Genomic DNA, 9,746 nt, shown 5'->3' on the forward strand with positions numbered 1-9,746 from the left:
GTTGCTGGACTCCCACATAGTCGACCGCAGCTCGCGTCCCGGACCCGATGGCTTAAAACTCATGCCGGGCACGTGTGTGTGCGTGCCCAAGATCCTGAGAGGAGAATGGAGGAGAAGGGATTGCAGCGTGGCCATCGCCCCTGGCGGGTGATTTCTCGCTTTCTGTCTCTTTGTCTCTCTCTGTCTGTCTGGCGAGCGCATGTGCACGAAAGCAAAACTAACAAACAAACAAACAAAAAACAAACCCCTCCCCCCAAAAAACAAACCAATAAACAAACTGCAGTTGGCAATGTGGGAGTCTGAAGCCTTAACCACCAAGCTACCTTCTGGCCCCATATTCCGAGATTCCTTAATATCTGTGTACCCAGTTATAAAATAATCCTGCTGGACTCTGGGAACAAATTTATCAAGTCTTTCCTGACCAAGACGATTAAAAATGAGATAAAAATGGAATAAAGATAGCAGGATTTTGGGCTGGATCCCACATGGCTGACTGAATGGTTTGAATCCTGACCCCAGAGGCCTGAAAAACACATTGACAGCCAGCCCCTGTCAACGTCCGAACACTGCCTTTGTACCTGGTGGCTGAAGGAGGATGGGCACATGCCTCGGGCTGTGTGGGTGCTTCGCACACGGTATCTCAGGTCATCCTCACCACTCGGCAGGGTGGTCGGGTGTGGTGGGCCACACTGCTCCTATTTTGCAGATGAGAGCAGTGAGGGCCAGAGGGGAACGTTTCCATCAAGGTCACATAGCCAGAGAATGCAAAGCCTGGATGGTTCAGGTCCGAGGCAATCTTCCTCCTCTTACCAGAAGGGACAGTCAGTGGGCTGACCCTGAGGCCTACCCAGAGTTCCTTCGAATCTCCCTTCGGGGACCATCCTTGGCTACGTGGTGTCTCGGTGGTGCTTGTGGCTGGAGCCAGGAGACCGCCTGGGTGCACGGCAGCTCCTCTTTTCTGAGGTTCTGAGTGTCCCCTGCCAGTGACCCCTGAATTTATGGGATCCCTTTCATCTGTCTCCGTCCCCGTTTCCTTCTGGCTTTAGAGGTAGCCTTTCCCCAGGGCCACGAGCGGGGTCATATTTTACCAAGACTGCTGCTTAGATCTTCCTCTGCGTTTGTTAGATTGTTCTTTTACCTTAAGGTGGAGAACACATTCCGGGAAGGTACATATATTTTTTTCCAATTGATTTCTTGTCAGGTGTAACAAGATCAATCAAATCATATGGCTAATAAAACTGATTTAGCACTCATAGATCCTGTGGCATCTCATATGTGCCCAGAATGAATGACAAGGCAGCACGGCTGTGCTGTGTCCTCCTGGTCACGGGAGGACAGAGTCTATGTGGGCCTCTGCTAAGGACCCTCCCACCAGCCCGCGGATGCCAGGGAAGACCCAGGGCAGGGCAGACAGCACCAGTGTACTGGCTGGACACAAAGACAAGAAGGACAGCAGGACAGATTTTGCTCTTGATGGGGATGGGAGAGGGCAGCAACCTCACCCCCGTGGGAGCTGTCAGATGGCTGGAAATACCAAATGCTCAGGGGGAAACGGAACTGGGGAATGAGCACTGTCCACTCTGGCTCTGTGTTGGGGCATCCCTTCATTTATACCCACCATTGCCCAGTAAAGAAATGGCCCTGCCCAGCTGCGGTCGAGCCATGTCCCTCGCCCTTGTTGGCCATCGCTGCTCGGGCAGAGTGGGCACTTCTAGGGTGGAGTCCTCCCTTAGGAACTTGGAAGTGGCATGAGGAGAGGGAGCTCAGCTGAGAGGGACAGGGAGAAGCCCATGTGCAGGGCAGCTTGTCTCGTTCACGGTGAGTCTCTAGACAAAGGGTCTCAGAAACCCTTGGCCGAGGTTCCTGGAATTGTCCCTCTTCCTGTTTCTTCTGTCTGGGGGCGAGAAAATCCCTGAGACATATACCCTACAATAAATCCTTCATTTCTTCTTCTTCTTTTAAAAAATAATTTATTAATTTAAATTTGACCAGAGAGGGACAGAATGAGAGAGAGAGAGAGACAGAGAGGAAAGTGAGAAAGCCAGCCGATCTGGGACTTGAACTGCAGTTGGCCCTGTGGGAGTCCAATGTGCTTAATCACCACACCACCTGCTGACCCTTAAATCATTCTTTTCTGAAGACAGTTGGTGTGGATTGATATTCCAGACAACCAGATAAATCCTGATGAAAACAGCCTTCTTCAGGGGATGATCTGTCCCAGCTCAAATAGAGCTGGACCTTGAGCTCTGTGTGAAGTGCACTTTGGAGACCAGCCAGACCTAGGTCTGCTGATTTGTGGACTGCAATTTTTTTTTTTTTGAGAGGTTTTTGCTATAGGGCACATGTACTCTCCAGACAGACAGAGAGAGACAGAGGGACAGAAAGCAAGAAATCACCCCCCCCGGGGGGATGGCCACGCTGCAATACCTTCTCCTCTATTCTCCTCTCGGGATCTTGGGCATGCACACAAACGTGCCGGGCGTTAGTTTAAGCCGCCGGGTCTGGGACTTAAACCACGGTCGATTGCATGGGAGTCCAGCAACATAGCCATTACGCTAACTGCTGGTCCCTCACGGATTACACTTTAAAATTCAGAATGTTTTTGGATGTTCGTGGAGACCTCCTTCACTTACCCCCAGTCCCTACCACTGAGGGGCGGAGGGTGAGTAAGGCTCGCCGAGATGCTCCTTGCCTATCGGTAACCTGGCTTGGGCGGCTCTCCTTGCTCCATGCTGCACCCTCCAGAGAGGTCCCCCAAGGCCAAGCCCTTCCTGTTTCCCTCCCTGAAGTCACTGGCTCATAAACTGTCCTTCCAGCAAGCCCTACGCTGACCTCCATGTCTTATGGTTCCAACGAGTGCTGCTCTGGGCAGTGCTAGGGGTTCTGGGTTGAGAAAACTCGGGCCAGGCAAACTGGAGCAGGGCAGGGCTTAGTGGCCTAGTGCCACGAGGATGCCGAAAGCCACTGCTTCATCAGCTGCGGGTTCCAGAGCCTGTCGTGCTCCAGTGCTCTGGAGGAAGTGGCGTGGGGTCCTGGCGTCTCTGCCATCACGTCTCTCGGTACCTGCATTTCCTCGGAGGCCTTGGGACTACATGTTCATGGGCACTGATGACTGGAGTCCCTCAGAACATCGTAGGAAGGACCAGGGCGTGCGCCTCCATGTGCCCACGTGCTCCTGTGTGGACTGGGTGTCTGCAGGCCTCTCTGGCCCACGTTCTGTGCTGTTACCATCACTCTCTCGTGAGCCCAGGTTAGCTTAAATTTTCAGCCATTTCTGGCAGTGGCATGCTGAGGGTGACGAGTCATACTCTTTTGTCGCCTGGCCATCCTCCTCTGATCAATGACCGGAAGCCTCTGATGGGAGTGAGTTAGTGATCAGTCACAGGAACTTGTCACGTGACATGACACAGCCTTTCTGCAGGGTGCTTGGGCTAGGTCTTGGTTAGGCCTATGTGTGTGTGCATGCATGTGTGTGTGCATGCATGCGTGTGTTACCGTGCATTTCCTGGGAACTGTTGCAACATATATTATGCATATGTGTATGCATGTGCACGCACACACATGCTTTGTGATTTGTTAAATGCATTCCAACTCTCCTTCACCCAAAGTTTAGCCAATAATTCAGAGGCAGTGAGGGAGAAATTCTACACCTCGGGACCAGAATTATGAGACAGTAAATGTATGCAACTGGGAAAACTCCCAGAATCCCGAAAGCTCACTGCATTGTGACAAATGAGACCAATTCACACGGGCAAATTGTTTTAATTGATGAACGACCCATGTGAGGTTTTTGAAGACTCACAGCAGCAAAATATATGTTGCAACAGTTCCCAGGAAATGCCCGGTAACAACGGTTGTAGTTCACAGTGTTGGAGTGGGAGTTCTGTGGTCTCCACCCTGGCTGGGATGTGATGCCAGCAAGCCCCTGGCGGCATAGAGTTATACATATTTATGGGGCATGGTGTGATTTTTAAAAATTATATAAAACATTTAATATTGAACTTTCTGGGTACTTTGATAAGTCATCACTGCATTTCAGCTGAGTCATTCATCTTGTGGCTTCATCATTAACAGGCTCACTTTCATGATGCTTTAGAGGAATCAGATCTTACTGCAGAGGTGCAAGAGAATGGCCTCTTGAAAAGTGTGCAAGTTCTTTTTGTATGTTTACAAAAGCTTTATTCACTCTGTTAACTTTTTCATCATTCACAATGTTTATCTTTTTAAGATTTGTAGTAGCTGGTTTTGCTTTGTTTTAGCCTTGAAGTCTTTTTGGCTGGCTATGTGAAATGCATTCCTGGACTCAGACCCCCACATTTGTTCCTGGGCACTGTCAGACCTCGGACACCTGGGTGCAGCTCCTCAAGCTCCAAGGTATGCCATCTCGTGGTGTGCTTTTTTTGAGACCATGAGGGCTGAGGAGCAAGGCGGGCTCTGGGAGGGGCAGAGCCTGCTCAGGTAAGGACCCGCCGCAGGGCTGGGAGCCCCGGGGCAAGCGTCTCTGGAATCCGAGCAGCTCCAGTTCTGCACACACCAGGTAGAAGTTTCTCATGAACCTCCCCACTGACCTGAGTGACCCCACTGGTTTCCAGTCCCCGTGGAGAGAGACCACCTGGGACGTGCTAGGAGATGGGATGAGGGGAGCAGTGAGAGCTGCTCGTGGTGATGGCAATGTCTGAGATCATTCCCTGGGCGATGACCTGGAGACTGCAAGGTGCAGGCCAGTAGCTAAGCACACGCGAGAAGGGAGAAGCAAAAACCAAACGCAGGGCCGAGTGTAATTCCGCAGAACAGGAAGCTTTATGAGGACTGGCTGCCCGGGGTAAACGGCCCCACTGTGCTGTCCGTGTGGGATCCAGCTGCATGACCTCCTCGGCACCTGCTGGCCCTCAATATTTTTTTTTGCACCAAAAAAACTTAATTCCATTTTTTCCCTTGAAAATTTTGAAGTCCCTTTGTAGTTACAGTATTTACAATGGTCAGGAATCTCAAAGCTAAGTTTTGCACTTATTTTTTTTAAATTTAAAATTAAATTACTTTTAGTTTTGGCTGATGAATGGCTGCTTACTGTGTGAAGTTCTGAACATTCACAAGAGTTAAAGAAAGTAAATGGTTCTGGATCTCTCACTATGCAGATAGACAATATGAATATTTCATGTATAGGCCCAAAGATTTGTCTAGAAATTTTAAAACATACAGATTATACTGTATACGATGTTTTGTAAATTGTTTTTTTCATGTACCACTAGCATATTTTATGTAAATTTTATTTATCTGTACCATGAGATAGATAGATAGGTAGATAGATAGATTTATTTATTTATTTGTTTATTTTAGAGAGCTTTTTGCTGTAGGGCATGTGCATTCACTGGAGAGACAGAGAGAGAGAGAGAAACAGAAAGCAAGAAATTACTCCCTGGAAGGAATGTTCATGCCACAATCCCTTCTCCTCCATTCACCTCTTGGGATTTTGGGCATGCACACACATGTGCCCAGTTTAGTTTTTAACTTACTTTTCTTCTTCTTTGGTATTTAAAGAACTCTTACCTTTTCATTATTGTTATTGTTGTTTTTACTTGCCGATGAGTACTTGCACTCATCAGAAGGGGAGAGAGAGAGAGAGAGGTTGAGAGAGAAAAATCTCTAATAGGTCATGGGTTCTCTCTACAGTCCTGTTCCTCCACTTCTCCTTCCTATCAGGATTCTGGTCACATGAGCATACATGCCTGGCATGGTTTTAGAGCCTCTGCGACCACGACTCAGGCTGAGGTTGGCCATACGGGAGACAAGGCCCAGCTCCCTTAACCCCTGGGCTCAGGGCTGGGCCCCGAAGCTCTCATTTCAGCCATTGGTAAGGATAAAATATCAGATGGGAGGAATGTGTCCAGAAGCTCTGTTGCACAATATGTGACTAAAGTGGAAACAGCCCATTATGAACCTGAAAAGAAGAGAGTATATCTTAAATGTTCTCACCACAGAAAACGGTAACTCTATGAGGTAGTGCATATGTTACAAAACTTGATTTAGCCATTCCTCAGTGGGTGCATGTATCAAAACATCGCATTGTACACAATAAATAATTTTATCTGTCAATCAAAATAATAGATGAATTTCAAATAAAGTTTTCATTCAGTTGCTAGTGTCTTTCTAATTCATCTTGGTAGATCTGAATTTCCCTAAGTATGCCCCCTCCCCAGCTTCTTATAACTGATACGTAAAATATATGATTAACATAGACAAATTTGATCAGTTTGGATGTATGTACACGATTTTATTATTCTAACCACAATTGTATTTGAGAGATTTTTGCTATAGGGCACATGAGCTTGCTGAAGAGATGAGAGTCAGAGAGATAGAGCAACAGAAAGTGAGAAATCACCCCCCCACCCCCCTCGGGGGATGACCATGGCATAATCCCTTCTCCTGCATTCTCCTCTTGGGATTTTGGGAACACTTGCACATGTGCCTGGCATGAGTTTCGAGCCACCAGGTCCAGGACTCAAACTGCAATCAACCACATGGGAGTCCAGCACCTTAACCCCTATACCACCCACTGGTCCCAATGACCACAGTTGTGTTTTTGTTTGTTTTTGTTCTTGAGAGACTTTTGCTATAGAGCATGTGTGGTCACCAGAGAGATAGAGAGAGACAGAGAGACAAAAAGCAAGAAAGAACCTCCTAGGGCAGATGGCCATGCCACAATCCTTTCTCCTCCATTCTCCTCTTGGGCTTTTGGGCACACACACATATGTGCCTGGTGTGAGTTTTAGGCTGCCAGGTCTGTCTTTGAACTGTGGTCAACTATGTGGGAGTCCAGGGACACAACCATTTCGCCATCTGCTGGTTCCCCCAATGACTATGATTTGAATAGAATTCCTAAGCCTAGCTTTTCTGGTAAAATTATATTTTGTCATTGAGCAGACTTGCATTCTATCCTCATTTTAGTATCTTCGTTGTGTTCGTGTCTTCTATTAAAAGGCACCACTAACTTTCCTTTTGTGCGGGTGCTCTTACTGACATGAGCGTTCTTATGTAGCCAGACGGTCCTGTCCTTGCCTGAAATCTGCCTTTGCATCTGGAATGCTGTCTGTTCTTACGCGCCCGGCGTGAGTTTTAAGCCACCGGGTCCGGGACACGAACCGCGGTCGACTACGTGGGAGTCCAGCGACATAGCCATTACGCTAACTGCTGGTTCCCATGAGCGTTCTTATGTAGCCAGACGGTCCTGTCCTTGCCTGAAATCTGCCTTTGCATCTGGAATGCTGTCTGTTCTTCTCTGATAGTAAGGCCCTCCTACCTTTCTCGTGTTCTTCATCATGTGTAAAGGTTTCTTCTACCTTGGACCCAAGTGACTGGTCCTTCCTCTGAAAACAAAAACACTTGCTTTGACCTGCTTGTTTGAGCCACAGAGATACTGAGTTAGAATAACTTTGGGTTCTTGAGCTAGTTACAGGCTTTGATACTGTGTCCAACCTTTCCTGAGTAGTGTCTGAGCTAAGTTATAAGTTCCTGGGGGAACATGCCTCCATCTTTTATAAGGAGGATGTTTATAGCTATGAGGGGTCTCGGGTCAGCCCCATAGTGCAGTGGTGAAGCGCTGTGCATTGTGTACAGATAGGGAGCCAGATCCCACTTGGACTGCAATGTCATCCTGGTCTGGCGGCTTGAAAATCATGCCAGGTGTGTGTGTGTGTACATGGCCCAGATCCTGAGAGGATAAAGAAATGGAGAAAAGGATTGCAGCCTGACCATGACTTACTGGGGGATGCTTTGTGCCCTCTGGAAATTAAAAAAAAAAAAAAAAAAGCTACAAGGGAGTCTTCAAAAGTTTTATAACATGCATATGGAAAATGCATATTATGAAAAAACTATGCATGGATTTCAATTTTTTGGTGGCAAAATAAACTTATACTATACTTTCATTTTCCATGAAAATCTCTTTTTGAAATCTCATAAATGTATGTGTGATATAGCCGAGACTCCTTCCAGAAAGTCTGTGAAGTGGAGCATTTGTCTAGCAGTTGCGTCCCTTCAAGTTTACACGAACACAGTGAGATTAGTCAGTCACTGTGCATTCATTCTACAGACGTCGCTGTGCGCTCATTCTACAGACTTCGCAGCTCTGTTTTAATGAACGAATGGATCATTAACTAGGATTCGTATTTGATTTTGGTTTATTGTATGTTAACAGGTCCTTCTACACGTTCAAACATTGTTTGCTCTATTAAATTCAGTTAAACATGCATCTTACAATCTTGTTACACTTTTTCTTGTCAAACTTATTTATTTACTTAAGTCCCCCACCCTCCCATCCCCCTGTAGGGTGCATGTGTTTGCTGGAGAGAGAGACGGAGTCAGAGGGAAAATGAGAAATCATCTCCCAGGGAGGATGGCCATTCCTCGATCCCATCTGCCCCATTCTCCTCTCAGGAATTTGAGCACAAACACATGAGCCTGGCATTTTTTTTTTCAGGCAGCTGGGTCTGGGACTTCGCCCACAGAGTCACCATGTAGGATCTAGTGCCTTAACCACCATGCCATCTACTGGCCCCCCCAAACTTATTTTTTAGATTTTTTAATACTATATTTATGCCAGCTTTAAGATTAATAGACTTCAGATAGATTTGGCCCAAGAACCACTCCTTCCAAGTCTCCCTTTGTGCTCAAATGTGGCCAAAAAGGATTTTTTGACATGGACTCCTGGTCTTCATTTATTTCCCTCTGAGATGGGATAACCAGGCTAACAACCAGGACAGGTCTATCCTGGCACTGAGGGACAATTTGAAGCCACCATAAGATGATTGATTGATGATGCTTACAGAAGAAGACCTTGATCAACAGGAAAATATGAAAGCTTTTCAGAATCAAGATGGAGTAACTTTTGTCAACCCTGAATAATCCCAGCTAGAGAGGTCATGGAGGAAATGTACCCTCACATTAGCATGCCCGATAACACAAACTTGTGGCGAGCACTGCATACAGAAGCCATCTTCAGCTATCCGCCATCTTGAGCTATCCACCATCTTGGAAACCATTAGGCTTCACTTCCTCACTGAGCAAACGTCTCTCAGAAATCATGTGACCAACTGTTCTCCCCGAAGTGGTTGGGTTTCTAGGCAACAGGAGAGATCCACCCACTTCAATGATTGGTTCATGCTGTTCTATCTCATTTGCATTTCGGGCAACCAATTGGTTCCCACCAGCTGTATATAACTCGCCATTTCTCCTCAATAAATGGAAGTAGACGGAAGAAGACGACTTGATCAGCACCTCGTGTTGTGTGTGCGTGTGTTTGTCCCATCTCTCACTCCCTCCCCCAGGAACCTGTTCAACTGTCTCGCGGGCCGGGACACAAACTATTGTTTGAAAAAACAAACAAGGGACCAGCAGATGGTGTAATGGCTATGCTGTTGGACTCCCATGTAGTTGACCGTGGCTCAAGTCTCATACCTGGCAGCTTGAAACTCACACCAGGCATGTGTGCCCAAGATCCCAGGAGGAGAATGGAGAAGGGGCTGTGGCACATCTCCCCTGGGAGGGGATTCCTTGCTTTCTGTCTCTCTGTCTCTTGGATGAGTACATGCACCTTATAGCAAAAATCTCTTTAAAAACAAATAAACAAAAAACAAACTAACAAAACCCCCAAACAAATGAACAAAAACCTGTTTCCCGTTTGTGGGTTTTTTTTTTTTTTTTTTGTCTTTAAAATCTGCTAGAGGTTTTAAAAACCTTATTGAGCATGTTTG

General features: G+C 46.9%; 1 pseudogene; it reads right to left on the reverse strand.

The window, feature by feature from the left end:
• Positions 1–4,048: 4,048 nt before the first annotated feature.
• LOC102480696 (uncharacterized protein C8orf59 homolog) lies at positions 4,049–5,555 on the reverse strand (annotated as a pseudogene).
• Between the last annotated feature and the right edge of the window lie 4,191 nt (positions 5,556–9,746).

Source organism: Tupaia chinensis, unplaced genomic scaffold (genome assembly GCF_000334495.1).
Source record: "Tupaia chinensis unplaced genomic scaffold, TupChi_1.0 Scaffold000280_1, whole genome shotgun sequence".
Classification (NCBI taxonomy): domain Eukaryota; kingdom Metazoa; phylum Chordata; class Mammalia; order Scandentia; family Tupaiidae; genus Tupaia; species Tupaia belangeri.